The following is an 18,425-nucleotide window of genomic DNA, read 5'->3' as shown; positions in this document are numbered from 1 at the left end:
CATGAAGTTCAGTAAGGAGACATGCAGAGTGCTGGGTCAGGATAACCCAGGCAGGGAGTGAGTGGCTGAGTAGCAATTCTGCTGAAAAGCACCTGGAGATTTTGATGGACACCTGGTTGAATATAAGCTAATAGCGCACTTACGTCATGAACAAAGCAGGCTGCATACTGAGCTACATTAGGAGGACTGTGGCCAGCAGATCAACGGAAGTAATTTCCCTCAGAACTTGTGAGTTACTGAAATACTTCCTGTAGTTTTGGGGTTTCAGTTAAGGAGGGATTTGGAGAAGCCATCAGAAATCCAGTGGAGGGCTACCAAGGTGGAGTGAGGAGAGGTTGAAGGAGTTGGGCTTGTTTACTTAAATAAAGAGAAGACTAAGGAGAGATCTAATAGTCTGTGGCTAGTAACAGTCTAATAACAGCTATCGAAGGATAGTTGCAAACAGTAACATAGCAAGCTCTTCTTAATAGTGGACAATGATCTAAAAAGGTGCAATGGTCACAAATGGTGGCTTTGGGGCAGGTGGGTGTCTGGTTTTGACATAATTTTTCTTTTTTTTCTACTGGGAGTGTGGTTCAGTGCTTTAATATGTTGCCTGGAGACGCTGTCAGATCTCCACCCTTGGAGGTTTATCAGACTCAACTAGACAAAGTCATGGCTGAACTGTTCAGTGTTGGTGATAGCCCATTTTCCAGCAGGAGGTTGAGTGAGGTGACTTCCAGAAACCCGTTCCAACCAATCTGTGATTCTGTGGTTCATTGCAGCAATACTCAAGTACTTTACAGCAGAAGTTGTTTTTCTTCACAATGAGAACTGATGGATGAAGGACTAATATTGCTCTCTTTTTGCAAATGGGTACTGAATATAGCAAAAGTAAGGTCAAAGTTTCACTCTTAATTTTATATATTTAGTTGGATGCCTCAAGGAACTGTGATAAAATTCTTCACGTGTTCAGAAAAAAACTCCTTTAACTTCATCTGTGTTTATAAAATCAGCACTTTAGCAAAGCAAGCTCAGATAGCCAGAATATGAGGAAAACATAATTGCTATCTATTACTTTCTTTAGTTCTGCATTCAGTTGCCTTAATAATAAGATCATCCTTTCTTTTTCTGTAATTTCCCTTCTCATTTACTACATACCTTCTCATTTGGGCCAAAAGGATGACTATGGGACATACCTCTCTTCTCCTCTTATCTGTCCATACTTCCTCTCCCCTCTGCAGCTCCATCTTAGTGGATGAGATAGACTCCAGTGGATAAAAGGTGTATGTGGTCCTTTCATTAAAGGTGCACAATGCACATGTACAAGGAGGACAAAGGTAATTTGCATAGTCAACCTTTAGTCTGATGTTTCCTGAACTGTGTGTATTTAAAATATTGGTAATTGTATACCGATCGTATGTCTCCATTCCAATTCCCAGTGTGTTCTTTTTACACAAGAAGGGATACAGTCCTCTTTGGATCTTAGCTTGAAATAAAGCCAGGTGAATATTTTTTTAAGAATTGTAAGCTAGCTAAAAATACTTAACAAATGTTAACTGGCATGCTAATTAGAGAAATAGTCAGGATTGGATTCATAAAATGGCTAGTGGAAAGCCAGAGATCTTTATATTCCCCCAGTAACTGATAAGAGGCTTTCAAGGATAAGAAAGAATTTGTCTAATCCAATTCTTTAGCATATTTTTGAACCCAGGCTTGTTGAGACAATGCCATGATCTGTGAGGTATTGTAGATATGGAATAAAGGATTCTCCATCTCACCCCTATAAAGCTGTTCTGCTCTGGAAAATATTTCCCTTCCTGATTTTTCAATTGAAAAGCTGGAATATTAGTTATTTGCACATTCCTCACCTGAAATCCCTGTCTTACTCTAGATTTTATTTGCCTGCTTAGAAGCTGGAAGGAGGGTATTAGTTACCTTTAATAGTGAAATGAGACAACTGGGCCTCTTCAGCGCCTGCAGAAATTGCTTTTAGAAGTGTAATTTGCTGAGACATTTACAGTCAGAAGAGAAAGGGAAAAGACAGCAGGATCTGGCAATCTAGTTCCATGAGGAAATTGCAAATATTTTTTTTCATGTTCTGAGCTCTTTTCACTACGAAGAGAAATGGGTTAGCCAGTGGCAACTCCTACTGAACTGACTCACTTTTGTTTTTTCTTTCTGATGTTGTTTCATGTATTTTCCTTGTGAATGGTGGGACAAGGCCAGACTTCATGGATCCCATGAGTTTTTGGATGTCATCCTGCACAGACCCCTTCTGTGCAGTTTCATTGTGGGTCCGAGGGACTCTGCAGCTGTCCTTTTCTGAGCCTCTGGTGAGGGCAGGAACATAAGGGTGATATCTCCGCAAATTTGGAAAACTATTTTCCAACACAGTCACCAGAACAGTACAGACTTCCCACGTTCTTCAGTCTGTCATGTGCTAGGCAGTTTTGCAAAGAATACAGTAACTATATAAAACTAAGTGGCCAATACAATTATTCGGTCTGCCTGAATACTTTATGTGAGTATTATGTAGTTGTTCTTATTAAGCGAAAAGTGGTCTATTACAAAGCAAACTACATAATGCCAAGGCCCTAAAAGGAAGCCGTGCAAAACACAGTGAATTAAAAGGGCAGAAATTAGACTGTAGACAACCACAAACATCAAGTGGTTGTAATGTGCTTGTTGCCCCCACAGAAGCCAATTGCATGGTATCGCTAACACTTCTGAGATACTGTATTAATCTTGACTCTTAAGTATTTATCTAAGTATAATCTTGGAAAACAAAGTCATTCTTTTTTCTTATCCTGATTTGATGATTTTTAATTCAATGTTTTGCAGTGTGGGTCTGTCATGGTTTAACCTCAGTCGGCAACTGAGCACCACACAGCCGCTCACTCACTCTCCCCACCCCGGTGGGATGGGGGAGAGAATCGGAAGAGTAAAAGTGAGAAAACTCATGGGTTGAGATAAAAACAGTCTAATAATTGAAATAAAATATAATAATAATAATAATAATAATAATAGTAATAATAATAATAATATACAAAGCAAGTGATGCACAATGCAGTTGCTCACCACCCGCCGACTGATGCCCAGCCAGTCCCTGAGCAGTGCCCCCCCCGGCCAGCTTTCCCCAGTTGATGTACTGAGCATGATGTCACATGGTATGGAATGTCCCTTTGGCCAGTTTGGGTCAGCTGTCCTGGCTGTGCCCCCTCCCAGCTTCTTGTGCACCTCCAGCCTTCTCAGTCGGTAGAGCATGGGAAGCTGAAAAGTCCTTGACTAGCGTAAGCACTACTTAGCAACAACTGAAACATCGTTGTGTTATCAACATTATTCTCATACTAAAAAAATAGTAAAATAATACTATTCTCATACTAAAAATCCAAAACACAGCACTGTACCAGCTACTAGGAAGAAAATTAACTCTATCCCAGCCGAAACCAGGACAGGGTCTTCATGAACGTTTGATTAAATTGTTCAATGTAAATTACTCATCAGTGGAGGTAACTATGTTAAAAAATAATGTGTATTATTGGATCTAAATTGGAAACTTTTGCAGACAGGGACTCCAATATCATTGTTAAAATAGAAGGCTTAACATCAGTCATAGCTACCAGACTATAGCAGGTGAACCACATACAAAAGCACAGGTATGCTTTGAATTTGAAATGCCAGGGCACTGTTACTACTCTCCTAATGGCTGCTCTTGAAAACACTTTCAGTAAATTACAAATTAACTTTTAAATAATAAGATCTATTTCTGTATACAATATTAGAAGCATTATCTACTTCAAAACTCATTGTAGCCCTCAAATCAAGATGAACCTCCCTGTACAGAATATGTTGCTTTTTGCAGGATGCTGTAAGAGAAACTAGTAAGATTTTGCAGCATTACTACTCAATTGGCAGTGTTTAATTTCCTCTTTAGCTTTGAAGTTAGTTGAAAAGTGTTATTCTTGTTAAACAATGGCTATACCAATATTGCTGTGCAACAATTTTGAGACCAGCCTTGAGGTCAGATTTTCTGGTTTTTCAAATATTTATCTGCATAGATTCCTTTTTTTTTTTTTTTGAATCCAGAGGAAGTTCAGCTTTTATGGCTGGGGAGGAAAATTCAGCAGAGCTTGTGGGGTTAACTTCATTTGATGGTGGCTATAGTTGCCAAGTGACTAGGTCATGATAAACTGCAGTGAGCAAGGCAATTTTCACCTATTCTTGCGGTGACATTGTCTGATGTCAGATGGTCAGGATAATCCATGACACCTCCAAAATACTAACAGTAATGAAAATTTATTAGGTTTGATATTTTCCCAGAATAAGGCAGTGAATGCACAGTGTAGATAGACATAGAAAATCTATCTATATTTTGGAAAAGCAGCTCTACAGACAGCAAAAGACTGGTAGTTTATGAAAATCACACTTCACTTGTGTCCATTACAGCAGATGTATTTCAGCTGATTCTTAAAGCAAATCCATCAGAAAAGTTTATGGTTGAAAATACTTAAAATATCTAGGCTTCTAATGAGGAGAAAAGTTAACAAAAGACAAGAAGAGTCCAGCTATCTGAACTGTGCCAAGCCTTTTGTTATAAAGTAGATGAAATTATTAAATAATATATGACCTATACTGAGTCAAAATCTGATCAGAAAGGGTAAAATGTCTTGAAACTTTCTTAACAGCATAATAGACATGAAATCAATGCACTGTACAGCTGCACTTCCTGATTTCAGCCATGATTGACTGATGACTCAGCTTCATCTGTTACAGTCAACTGTCAATTTACAGTAATATCATTGAAGTAATTTCAAAATATCTTTATTCATTGACCTAAATATTGTCTGTTATCCAGAATTGTGAAGCTGATAAAAATTATGTAGTGTACTGGCAACTAATGTTGCAAATCAGCATAGTACTCAACATTTTATTCAAATGTAACCTTGCAATACAATATATAATCACAACAACTTCTACATAATTTAAGAATATTGAGGAACAAAAGTGCTGACTTACACCTTGCAGATAGGGCAAAAAGAAATCCTGTTATGAAACCAAGTTGAAGATCACTGCTGGGAACTTTCAGATCTCTGTTTTCCCATTACTTTTGTTTTTAAAAGCACTAGTAGTTTTGTTCCAAAATTATATTTTTAATATGAGTAAAGTTTCTGTATGAAGCTCAGGATTTCCTTTACTAGTTAATGCAGCTGTAAAAGCCTAGCACAAATTCCCAAGGTAATACAGCCAAAGTCATACAAAATACTTCAGGTAAATTTGGGGGAAGAGCTCAGATTTTTGTAGGGGTTTTCAAGACTCTCTTTCTTATGAGGGAAAAGTAATTTTCAGCTGAAAATGTTGGAAATACAGAACACATAATCTCTATCTGACCAAAATACGTACATGGTAATGAAGCAGCTTCTTCCACGAATCAGAAAGAAAAGGAGAGAAAAAAGATATTTTAGACTAGAAATTACCCCTCTTCCTTCCCCAGAAATTTTTTCCTGGATTAAAACTGGAGCTCTCTTCAGTCATATTTCCTCTTTCATCTCCATGCTTCTTTTAACTTCTCCTTCCTTGTCCCCTAACTCCTACCTGTTGTTACAGTTCTGGTAGATTTTCTCTTATTTTCTGAGAGTTCTGTAATATTCTGTGAAGCCCTTTTCTTACCCTTTCCCATGGTTTTAATTAAAACTTCTGTGTGCTCAAAAGTTCACCTAGATGCACCTGGCTCCAGGGCTGATACGCTGCTTTTCTCTAAGGTCTTCACTTCTCATGAAAGAGCATTGCTATATCGCTTCTGAACAAGGGGGCTTAATTTATCTGCTTCAACAAATGTGCTATAGTCTATATAATTTCACCTGTGAAACTAGGAACAAATATGTTTACATAAAAAGTCACATTTTGCTGTACCAATAAGTAAAAGATGGCATAATGCAAGACAATATGATCTGGTTTTATAACCTGAAATGTAACGCGAAAAAGGCAATAGGTTAATAGCTTCTTTACAAAGGTTAGCCAATACATCAACTATATTTGTCTGTTCAGGGAAGGTGCACTATTCATATGTTTCCCCATGTGTTCTCATTCATGCTTTCTCATATTTTCTTTCTGAAAAGAAGACAAAAATTCTGGTCAGATCCTTCTCCTACTTCTACTCCAACTTTTTGGGGTAGAAATGTTGTTCATACAAATTTGTTATTCACATGTTCACATGAAAGCAAATCTCCATCATGAATGCACAGTTGTATCTGACTTCTCTACAGGCAGTCTCTGTCTTGCAACCTCATGACATGGCGAATGGTGGTAGTTCTCGTTCCTATTTTCATTATTAAAAGAATTATGCCTAAAATTTGTTGGATATACGAAAACCATCATGATGGCATTTTCCTTCATTTCAGTGAGGGCATGAGAGGAAGAGAAGTTTCCACTGACTCCATTTCAGGACCTCTGTCTAAAACTGATTCTTTGTTTAAAAATAATCTTCAGTTTCCACTCATTTTTTAATAACAGACTGGCTGAAAGGATATTGCTTTCCATGAACCACCATTTCTACACTCTGTCTTTTCTTTTTTTTTTTTAAAGAATTTAGTAGTAAGCAGGTTTGGTTTTTTTGATTTTTCTTTTTTCTCATGGGAAGTGAAATTCTCAGTCATTTATTTGAAGTATATATAAAGACTCAGTCCTGGCTGGTGGAATAATGGGCTGCCTCAGCGGAGCTGGGAGGTGGCAGTGTGCCCCTTGCCGCTGGGATGTGGATGCTGTATGCACAGGAACATCTAGTGGGCAGCGACAAAGGGCTGCCCTTGGTGATGCAAGACATCACCAAATTGTGTGCCATGAGGTAACTTGGAAATGTCCTTTTTTTGCTTTTAATGCACCCAGGATTTGATTCTTTCTTAATGGGCAGAAGCCGTTACCAGTGGACTGATTCCCAAGCTGCTGAATTAATTTCTAAATTATGACTCCTGCTGAGGATGTGTGTCAGTGGTTGGTATGGGAATTGTGTATTGGAGATGGTCCCAATATCCTTCTTCATGATTTGGAATAGTGAAGAGGTGCGTGTATGTAAAGTTCAGATGGTCGCTGTTTTAAAAAAAAAAGTTGTATTTCAACCCCCGCTGCTAAGATTGTTCGTTTGGGAAGACAGGTGTAAGTCGGCTTTGCTGCTGGAATCACCTCTACTTTGAATTGGTATATTTGTTACTGCTCCTACCTTACAATCACATATTTTTGAGATTGAAAAATATTATGTTAAGCACTTTGAATTGTACACAGCTCATGTTTTTAAAGCGATCTAAACATTTTTCTCCCTTTAAAAATGTTGTCTAAGTTCCATTTTCTGAGGCATTTAAGCCCTTAAGAGGACTTGCTCCAGGACAGAACAACCTTCTATATAAAGAGGTGATCTATGTATGACAGGTGTCAGAACTACTGCAGTCAACAGGCAGCTAGTCAATACTGTCAGAGTAGCCTAAAGATCAGTTGAGCTCACCATACAGACCCCTGGTGACAGCCAGCTGAACAAACCATTTCAAAAGAAGAAAAGAGGAACGTGTTATTGTCATCTAATCTGCATTGTTGGTCTGTGTGCTTTCAGTGCACAGTGAGCGTAGTTTCAGATAGTTTAACCTTTTAGCCTTCCGTTGTGCCTGCCTGCACATTTAAAGGAAGACCAAGCATGCCATAGTGTTCAATCACTGCATATTTCTAAGGCATTTTGGGTATGAAACGTGCTGTAAATATTCTTGTTCTGAGAGATGAGAACTTACTTCCTCCAAAATCCAGGTACTTCAGTGGTCTTTTTTTACAGACGCATAGTTCTTTTAAAAGTTTTTGTATCTTGAAAATTATAGAATTAGTTCTTAATAGTCAAAATGTTTTTAGTGAAAGTGGGGGCTTGGACACACTCAGATGTTCTTCTCAAAAATATTATGGTTCAGGTTAGATTTTTTTAAGAATGACTGATTTGCTATGAAAGGGGAAAAAAGCAAGTTCAGAATATGAAAAATTATATTCAATATTCCGTAAGACCAGAGAAAATCAATTACATCTGTCTGTCAGATTACGCTCTTTCTAAATCTTTCTCTGTAGCACTATCATTGCAAAATTTCAAAGCATTTCACACACACAAAGCAAAACTCTTATGAAATGTATTGAACATGTACTTGAATAAGTCATTTGACGTAAACTAGACTACCCCAAAGTCATCCATGAATTGAAGGTGGTTTAGATACCTGGATGGAATGTCCATTTCTACAGTCCCATCTGTAAAATCTTCTAATTACATATACATGCACACAGATGTTAGGCCAGTTTCATACAGTTTGTATGTCAATGCAAGTAGTATTTCAATAAATGAAATACTTATGATAGTTGTTTATAAGGCTGGCAAACTTATTTGGATTACACCACTCTAACCAGATATTGCTGTATAACTAGAGCTTGGTAAATATTTTGAAACAAACACTAATTTAAATGAAAAAAAAAGCCCAACAACCCCCAAAAAAACCCAAAGCAAAGCCCAGTTATCTTTAGCTCTGAAGTCCCTGAGTCACTATTTGTTGAAGTTTAGGATTATATTGGGGGAAAGAATTATCACATACCAGGTCTACTTTTAAAGTCTCTTTGAAAGTCATCTGCTTTTGGCCATTGATGGAGATGAGACAGTGCACTGAGTGAACCTTTTTCTGGTCTAGGACAGATGATCTTACATGCATATTTTGTTTGAAATTCTGTCTATAATTGATAATGTTTCAAAGCTAGTGTTTTTTAGAACTGCTTATGTAATTCCCTAGTGTGGTGGGTTGACCTTGGCTGGATTCCAGGTGCCCACCAAGCTACTCTATCACTCCCCTCCTCAGCAGGATGAGGGTGGGGGAGAAAATAAGATGGAATAAAACTTGTGGGTCAAGATAAAGGCATTTTAATAAAGCAAAAGCAAAGGCCGCACGCGGAAGCAAAGGAAAACAAAAGATTTATTCTCTACTTCCCACCAACAGGGCGGTATCCAGCCACTTCCCAAGAAGTAGGTCTTCAGTACACGTAGTGGTTGCTCCAGAAGACAAACTTCATAATAACGTATTTCTTTAGCTTTCTCTTAGCTTTTGTTGCTGAGTAGATGTCATATGGTATGGAATATCCCTTTGGTCAGTCTGGGTCAGCTGTCCTGTCTATGTCCCCTATCAAGATCTTGCCCACCCCCAGCCTACTGGTGAGGGGGGAATGTTGGAGAGACAGCCTTGATGCTGTGCAAGCATTGCTCAGCAGTAGCCAAAACACTGGTGTGTTATCACCTTTCTAGCTATCAATACAAAGCACAGCACTGTGAGGGCTGCTACGGGGAAAATTAACTCCATCTCAGACAGACCCAATACACCTAGCAATCAGATAACTCAGTTTGCAGGAGTCCCATCTTCATGTCTTCCTGCTCAAAGGAATTGAACCCCTGTGTTTAGATTTCTCAGACACTAATAAACCTCATGTATTTATATTTTCTGATTAGGATTGTCTTCTATCTAATTTGGTCTAATCTGTTTAAGATATTCAAATATTAACTGAGTAAGTGAGTCAGTGGAAGCGTAACTCTTCAGACTGGTAGTTAGTGCAAGTACTAGATTAAGAGCCTATAGTTCATTGTGCCTGCTCCAGTGATTATTTAAATTATTTATTCAAAGAGGAGCAAAAGGAAGAATATGGATAAAACAGGCTAAAGAACCCTAGATACGAATGCCAGAATCTTTCTGTAGCAGTAAGGATTTTCTCCTAATCTGTTTTTTGACAGAAGATAGTTATGATAGGTATTTTTTCTTTATGTCGTTTCTTACCATTACACTTTTTATGATTAAAATGGGAAGTCTGAATTAGTGTTTCAAAATATTTACTAGGTCACTAATATTCCTTAACAGATCATACAAAATAAAATACTAAATCTAGAGTTTGATACTCAGCAAAACAGTGCAGGTATTTACTGCTTAACATTTGCCCCTATATGTGCAATTTCATCCTTTTCTGTCATAGTAAAATATTTGTTACAGAATAAATCTTATAGTGTTGAGTCCTGTTAAAGTATACTGATGATTTCTGTGAAGATGTTTATAATTGTTTTCTTTAAATTTAGCAAATGAAGTATTTGTGGTAGTTCATCATTGAACTATAGCTTCAATTCCTTGTGCATTGTAAATCACTTGAACGATAGGCAAGGCAACTTACTGTATATTTCATGTGAATTTTCTCTTGCAAGATACACAGAAGTTGCTCCTTTTAGAAAGAGCTGTCTCAATGTAGCTCTGCATTTTGCTCACTGCCTTTATGCTGGAATCATTGAACCACTGTATCTTTGAACTTACTACATTATTTTGTCTTACTAAAAGAGCAACTAACCTAACAAACAGTTCCCTTTGTCTGTCTTTTGATCACAGTCTGAACTATTTCTCTTGATCAGAGGAATGACCTAGTTAAGGATGTGTTATTATTTTAGATGCAATTGATTCAAGTGAGAGAAACAGTTTTTATTATTTTGAACACTAGAGGGCATGAAAGTGTGTTTCCAGAGGGAGAGAAATGCTTTGCAAGTATGTTAAAGCACTTGTGAAATCCCATAGCTCTTGTGATCTGAAAACCTGTGGGAAGCTGGATTGGTTTATAGCATCACAGAATCACTCAAGCAGGAAGGCACGTCTGGAAATCCTCTAGTCCAACCCCCCTGCTCAAGAAGGGTCACCTGGAGCAAGTGGTCCAAGACCATGTCACTTGATAACTTTACGGCTTTATTTGTAGTTTTGATGTGCTCTGAACATGAAGTGGCCAAAATGATTACGCTATAGTATTGTGTCATTTTTAAGTTCAGCAAAGAAATCTTCAGTAAATTCATTATAGTGAATTTTCTTCAGTCACCTGCAACAACAAATGGTCTAATATTACTTTTGGGTCTGTTCAGCTTTTAGGGTAACTTGCAATGCCAAGCATTGCCTCTTTATTTCATCCTCTTCCATAAGTTAATTCTCATTATTTATGTTAGGAACTTTATGATAGTACTTTCTATATAAATTCCAAATAAAACTGTTCTCATCATCTTATATTGCAATTCTTGTGTTAGGATTGTGCAATTAAATAAGCCACTAAAGCTAAAGGAATTAATTATAATTATTTTAATTTTCAAAGACTTAAGGAGAAAATTAATGGGGATAAATATACTGAAAAATTAATAAAAACATAATATAATACTTTTTCCTACCTGCAGTATAATTCCTTGTTTAATGATCCAGTTCATATTGTTACAGGTTTTGATTACATTAGAGTCACGTGTTAAGCAAGATTCTAGTCCTAGTTCAGGTACTGATTTCCATTTTGGTTTAGGTTAAATCAGCTAAGTTCCCTATGTAGCTTCCATTTTTGTTAAATGAGAAAATACTTTTTACTTCCAGATGGATAATTTGCTTTTTAATAAGCTGGTGAAAAAACCAAAACAAAATAGATATTTAAAGTTATATTTAATAAGTAGTTTCACAAATGAAGTTCTCTTTGAATACAAAATGTATAGTATGTCGGTTCAGTCAATTTATTCAGGAAAACCTTAGCGCTTCCTGGGAAGCTTGCATTTTAAAACAATGTTTACATATGTTAGACAAGAGAGTTGATCTCCACTCTCTTCTTGCAGGCAACTCTTCTGGGTTTTTTCCAGTATTTTTGTCTGCCATGTTGAGTACCATTCCACTCTACTCATTTTCACAGGGTATATTTTTCATGGAGGCTAAAACAAAACATGGTTTGCTAGTTCTTTAGCAAATGGGTCCTGGGCAGCCCCTAATGCCATTCCTCTAATTGTTCCTTCCTTTTGAATAAGGCTTTAATAGATAACACATATGTCCCCCTTTAAGAACTTACCTACAAATATTGTCTATCATCTTTGAAAGACAGATTAACTTGCCTGTCTGAGCATCAGGAGAATTGATACATGCTTTTTAACTGTCACACAGACAAGCAAGGCTGAGTTGCAAAGACTTTAAGGCTCAGATTTCTCAAGTCTTGCGGGCAATGTTAGTTCTATCTTCTTGTGCTCAGGCATTAAAGTAGGATATTTCCATCTTTACAAAAGATCACTTAATGCTATACATGGTGCAAATGGGATTTCTTATATGTGTTAACAGTAAATTCAGTAAATTAAAATGTAGACTATAAACTTAGCTTGTTTCTTTTACATTTCAGTACTGTGCAAAGATGTCCCATTTTTGCCCTTGTCCTAAGGCAGGACTTCTCAAATTAGCTCTGATCTAAGTGGCTCTGATGCCACTTCTGTTGCAGTCAGCTGGAAGTAGAATGGGTTCCTGCCAAATAGTTCTTGAAATCCCACTAAAATCATAGGATTGGAAGTGTTCAGGGCAAGGAATGACTCTAATTCATGGTTCTCTGACAGGTCTTTGAGGATTCAGGGGATTGTTTAATGTCCCTAGAACAACTGAAAGCTTTCCTAGGTAACTTGCTGAATATACATTTTGCTTATTTGTGAAATCCCCTTTCAATGAGCCAGCTCCAAACATGAGTCAAAGGTGCCTGGTAATCGTTTACACAAGCTCTTCAATTTCATTTGTACTAAAATTAGGTTCCTCAGTAATTCTTGAGACGCCATTTGTCCTTGAAGTGTATCAGCATCCTTTGAAAGAATAGATAAATAGAAGAGCTTTGATTTAAGAATGGTTTAAAAAAATAATGACCACAACATATATTGGGATAGTATCTCTGTTTTGTAAATTTTTTTTTTTTGGTAAATACAGATCATACAATCTATTGGAAAATTATCAGGAATAAGAGCATTTCTGTACCACATGTTATTTAATCTGGCTACCTTTTTAAAAACAATACTTTCAATTGTGGCTTTTACAGAATTTTGTAGTTTATAACTCCTTAAGCTGCAGATCAGTGTTCAGTGCTTGTGTAATGGCCATAGATGAACGTATAATTCTGTACCAAGGATAACATCTGCCCTGCACAGGCTGCAGGAGTTGCCAATGAATTCAGTGAAAAACCTTGCTCAGTAAAAGCTCTTTGTGCAAACTCCATAGAAAACTTGACTAGACACATTTTAATGGCCTTAACATTCCTGCCTGGTCTAGCATCTTTCTCTCCTTCATGATTAAATCAACTTATTTCTGAGCTCAGGTTTCTCCTGGCTTTCATTCTGATATTCCCTTCTTGATGCTACCTGTCACCTATAGTAGGTAGTGTCTGTATGCATGTTTAATGAAAGAGCTATCTGTTTAGGCTGGTACATTTTTGACATCTATCTTCTTGCTCTCCAGTATTAGTACTGTAATCTCTAGGAAAGAATTTCACACTTTTTTTTACGTTACATACATTTAGTTCTCCATGTGATTTTGTTTCTAGAACAGACACATTCATTTTACTTTCTGAGCGAAAGCTTGCTGCTTCATTGCATGGTTTTAGTAGCAATGACCAGAGCACCAAACTTTCTCTCACTTTAAATTAGTCACCACTGTTTAAGAATAATTTCCACACAACAGGTATGTGAGAGGCCACAAATAGTTTATGACTGATGAGACAAAACCCTTCATACGTGCATCTCAAATCAGGTTATGTTATAATCTGTAAAACTAGCACTAGCAAAAAATTACATTACTATAAAGTTACTGAAAGAGCAAAACTCAGGTATTTTGTGATGTTTTCAGAATTTTTTATATTTCCTATTTAAGTATCAATCTGTGAGTGAGTGCATGCTTGTGCATGCATGTTTGTATGTCTTACTTCTAGATAATTTTTAACCCTGTATGATTTCCACAAAATTTAATGGTTTTATAAGAAACTGGGAGATAATTAAACTGTTGGAAGTTCACAGTTGTAGTAGAATAGATATGTAAAACACCCTAGAACTGCTTTTTTGACAGAAGGGCTGCAGGCTATGCTGACTCTTTATTAATCACCAAAAAATTCTTATAGGAGAGTATTCTTGTGAATGCTCCAACCTCAGGAGTAGTATTAATACTACAAACCATTTCAGAAACTGTTGTTCAAGTGAAAAGGTCTTACAGAAATACTCCCATTTAGTCACCTATAAGGCAGCCAGATTTTTTTACAGAAACAAGGGCCACAGAATTAAGCATTAAAGCCAACAAGGGATGATAAGTGAAAGAGATAATAGTCCTGGGTATCTTATTTAAGATTAACAAAATATAGTCAGCACATGCATTTTTCTTGATACTTAGTCCCAGGTGAAATAATTTTTGATTTTTTTTTTTCATTGAACACATTAATAGGGCCAAGCTGGTATCATAAATAATCTATTCAGCCTTTCTGACCTGTAAAAATAGATCAGAGTGATGGAAAAAATGAAAGAGTGAAGAAAATGTACTTGCCTTTTGAGGGGTTAAAAGTACTAACTTTTCAGTTTATTACTCAAAGTCAGAATTAGGCAGGGTGTTTTCTGCTGGGGTGATTCTTTTTTCAGGTGGAAAAGCAATACTTCAAAGTCAGGATACTTCTTTCAGGAGAAAATACCTGTGTCACGGAATTAAAACATTCTGAACAGGAATGATACAAAAAAAGCAAGTTAGAAGAAATTTTACAAAAATAAACTTCAAGTTATCTAACAACGGAATGAAATGTGGAAAAAAGTTTTATTTAATTCTAGGTCATCTGTATTCTTAGTCTTCCAGCATAAACTTTTATTGAGGTAGCTTTATATGAAAATCTAGACACTGTCATGCTACTGGGGAAAATTAAAATGCAAGTTTATCCCGTGTTCAAATGGTTTACTCCTAATTCTTGATTTGTCAGTTGTCTTTTGTTCCTGTCTCGATAATGGCAAGAGAGGGGAAAAAAAGCTGGAAAAATATCTTGTCTGTAATAAAATGTGCATAAATATTATTAAACTGTTTAGAATTCAGATTGTGCAAGCCACCTCTTTGAAACAGTGAGTAAATATTTGATTTTACCTACATAATATTCAGTGGCATTTTGTTTGGAAATGTCCAGCTAAACCATCAGGCAGTGTTTGAAAACAGAAGGAATAACTACAGGAGAAGCATCTATAAAATACTGTATACTCTAGTGTAAACCGTTCTGTGCACTGTAATGACCACAGTTTGAACTCCTTCAGAGTTTCCAGTTGTTGATAAATAAGCATTTTTTAAACAACAAAGTTTATATATTGCTATTGTCACAATAGTAACTGTAACACCCTTTTTCTCAAAGTACACCTCTGCCACAAAGGAGGAGCCACAAAGGAAGCGTGCCGAAAAGCTCTGTTGCTATCCACAACTTACAAAGTAATAACCTCAATTGTTTTTTCTGTTTCCTACATCTACTGCTACTTCATCTACCAAAACAGAAAGCAGTGGTCCTGTCTACTTTCCTGTGTTGCTCAAGAGGCGGTTGGTTGAGTTGCAGCCCCTGTGCCCCCTGGCGCGATGCGCTGCCAGTGTAATGTCCCTCCCGCCGCCCACTCAGGATGGCACATGTCAAATGCAGCTGATGAAGCTGACGTAGGAGTTTGTCACAGGTTGCACCTGACCAACGAGATCAAGGCACGAGGGGGAGGCTACTTAATGAAACTATGGTAGGAGTCATAGTGTCCAGGTCTATGTGCTGTTCACATGCGCTGTTGAACAGCACGGTCTGTCGCGCGTCCCGAGGCTGTAGTGGTTCCCATCATATGACCCAAAGTATGGAGCTGGGTAAAGTGGAGATCTCTGCGAAAGCACCATCGCCACCACTGGCGAGCCTCCTGGCTGCGGTCCCCTTAAGGCTGTAATTGTTTGAGCTTTGGATACACTGAGAGGAATTTAGGGATAAAACTTGGCCCTTTGAGTTCTAAAATGTGTCAGGACGCGGCAGAGAAAGTGAACCGAGTCTGTAAAGATATTTATGCTTATCACCAGACCTGCTTACTAGCAAGAGCTTTTGCACTTAGATGACTTCAACTGACCAAAAAAGGAGTCTAATTTCATGTGGGTTTGTGTGTTCATTATTAATTTAAGTTTCACATTTTTAATTATGAAAAATATTATTTTGCTATTCAATTATATGAACCTTTTCTGAAAAAAATAGCAGTAGTTTACGTGTCTGGGAGAACAGTAGAAGAAATGTTTCCTTAATAATTCACCCTTTGTAGATCCTGTAAACCTGAAGCCATCAATAATGACATACTATAGTGGTGCCACTGACCAGCTAGGATTGTGAAGCTGATATCCCAATATCTGTCAAAAATGTAGAGCAAAAGTTGCAATCACAAAACTGCATAGAATGTCAAAGATATTGCACCATAAATGATTATTACAGTATGCATTTCTGTAAGAGGTCTGGATTATCACTGAGTGCAATGATTGATTTTACCTCTTTTATATAAAACTAGATATTTGTTTACTCATGCTATTGAGCTATTTTTTCCACAAAACACTCCCTACAAATAACAACTTAATGTAAAATCATTTTATGTTCTTTGAGTGCTTCTAGAAACATTGCTTTCTTTTTGCCTGAAAGAAGAGAAAAAAGGCAGGAAGAGCCTAGCGGCTTCTCTGTAAAAGTCAAGGTGTATTATAGAGTTATTTACTCCTTCATTTCCTTGAATTTCCATAAACACTGTGATTTGTTAATACAGTAATCTACTGCATGCCACTATAGAGTGACAGTAAGTGTTTCTGATGTCAAGGTATAAATTTAGCATTCAGTAATCTTGTAAGAAGCTTATTTCTATGACCTTATTGTGGTTGCCTGCATTAGCAGGTTTAGTGCAATAGTGAAGGGCGCTTAAGAGGAGAAAAGAGAGCTCATAATAAGCATGTTTGGTTCAGTTTTCTTTATATAAAAAAAGAAAAAACAAATGTTGCTGTTGTATTAATGTGTTGTACAAAGTCCTTTTTAGAAACAGAATGTGAAAAGGAAACATACCTGGCAATATTAAGTTATTTAGGATGTAATTATAAAAATACAGCCTACCTTGGTTTTATTTGGTAGAAGAGAAATATTGATTTTGGCAACACTCACAGCTAGTATTATCATTCAGGTATGTTTAAAGTGATCTATTAATCACTCAAATTTTATTGATTTCATGATTGTGAAGAAGACTATAGCTTATGATACCCAGAGAGCACCTTACTAACCGTTGTTGGAATGATCACAATTCTATTCCTGTGGAAATTAGATGCTATATGATTATCATTTAGTTATATAGTATATTCTTTAAACTGCTTAAAAATAATGTGACTTTTGGCCTGGAAACAGTGATTTCACCTATGAATCCCATATATTCAAAACTTATTTCATGGTGTGAAGAGATTTATTGTCAATTGGCCCTGTGAATTTGTCAGTGTAACAGAAGAAAAATGGTTCCTCCAAAGAGCAACATATACCCACTTATAGTATATTTATATTTTTTCTGCAGTGTAGTTTCTCATAGTAACCTTTACTGTGAAAATAGTACATTTCATCAGATAGTTGATTGATAGACATAATTTATCCTTGGGAATTTACTTTTCTAATTCTCTGACCTTTTCCAGTAGAGGCCTGAGTAATCCTAAATTTTCATTTTTAACCTTGCTCTGGGTGAGTACTCAATTTCTCATCCATCACCTTTCTTATGAATAAAAATATCTGGATTAGATTTCTTTCAAAGATCACCCAAATTAAAGATACCTCTTCTTACCAGTGCTGGGAGATCATAGCCACATTCAGAGTTGGTAGAGGAAATAATGGTGGCCTCACTGGCATGACCTCAGTTGGTGTCACAATTGAATTTTAGGCTGTTGTTTGCCTTCAACACTACTAGTGCTAGGCTGAAACAATTGCATGCAAGAGTTGGGGCTTGAATTAAAAATAAAAATATTAAAAAAAAAACCAAAACAAAAAAAACCCAAACCAGCAAAGCAAACGACAAAAAGACACCAAACCAGAATGACCCCAGCTAGCAGGGAACCGAGTTCAGTTCTCAAAGTCACTGGTGGTAATTCAGTACAGGGAATGATGTCTTTGAGCAAAGCTGCCAAGAGGCCTGAAAATTATCTACCAGTCTGAGACGTACTTTCTTAGAGTGGCTGATCTCTCGTAGATGATTAAGCTCTTTCAGAAAAGCTACTTACTGTTATAAATTGATTCACTTTAGAAACTGTGAGGAAGGAAGAAACACTTGAAGAGAGTTAAGAATTAAACAAAGAGGCAATTGAGGGGTTTGTGGGCATGTTTTCAATAGCAGTTTTACTCCCCGGTTACTAGCTCCTTACTGTGCTGTGGGGGGACACATTGGGGGACATAGCGGATTTTGATTTGTTGTTCTTTTGGGTTTTTTTTTCTGCATGCTCCTTAGCTGTCTGATGCCAGCCAAAACAGATTGTTCAAATATAATCCATATTAAAAATACTTTCAACAGACTTGAAAGTTAAGAGTTTGAAGGCCTTTGTCTGGGCAGCAGTGAATAATCAGAGTATTGGCTATTTCTG

The 18,425-nt window shown here is 36.9% G+C and overlaps 1 protein-coding gene and 1 long non-coding RNA gene across 5 annotated transcripts in view; one reads left to right on the top strand and one right to left on the bottom strand.

Moving 5' to 3' along the window:
* Nucleotides 1-18,425, top strand: part of PDE4D (phosphodiesterase 4D) — a 436,186-nt gene that overhangs the window by 217,670 nt on the left and 200,091 nt on the right. The gene's annotated exons all lie outside the window — the stretch shown is intronic.
* The window catches only part of LOC143172849 (uncharacterized), a 45,020-nt gene continuing 37,072 nt past the window's right edge, over nt 10,478-18,425 (bottom strand). The window contains exons 2-3 of the long non-coding RNA XR_012997422.1: nt 14,349-14,513; nt 10,478-10,875 (exon numbers count right to left, since the gene is read on the bottom strand). This is a non-coding gene — a long non-coding RNA (uncharacterized LOC143172849). The remainder of the gene's footprint in view (nt 10,876-14,348; nt 14,514-18,425) is intronic.

The sequence above is a fragment of the Aptenodytes patagonicus genome, chromosome Z (genome assembly GCF_965638725.1).
Source record: "Aptenodytes patagonicus chromosome Z, bAptPat1.pri.cur, whole genome shotgun sequence".
In the NCBI taxonomy this organism is placed as follows: domain Eukaryota; kingdom Metazoa; phylum Chordata; class Aves; order Sphenisciformes; family Spheniscidae; genus Aptenodytes; species Aptenodytes patagonicus.
The sequence above is the reverse complement of the archived record's forward strand: the minus strand, read 5'-3'. Positions and strand labels throughout refer to the sequence as shown.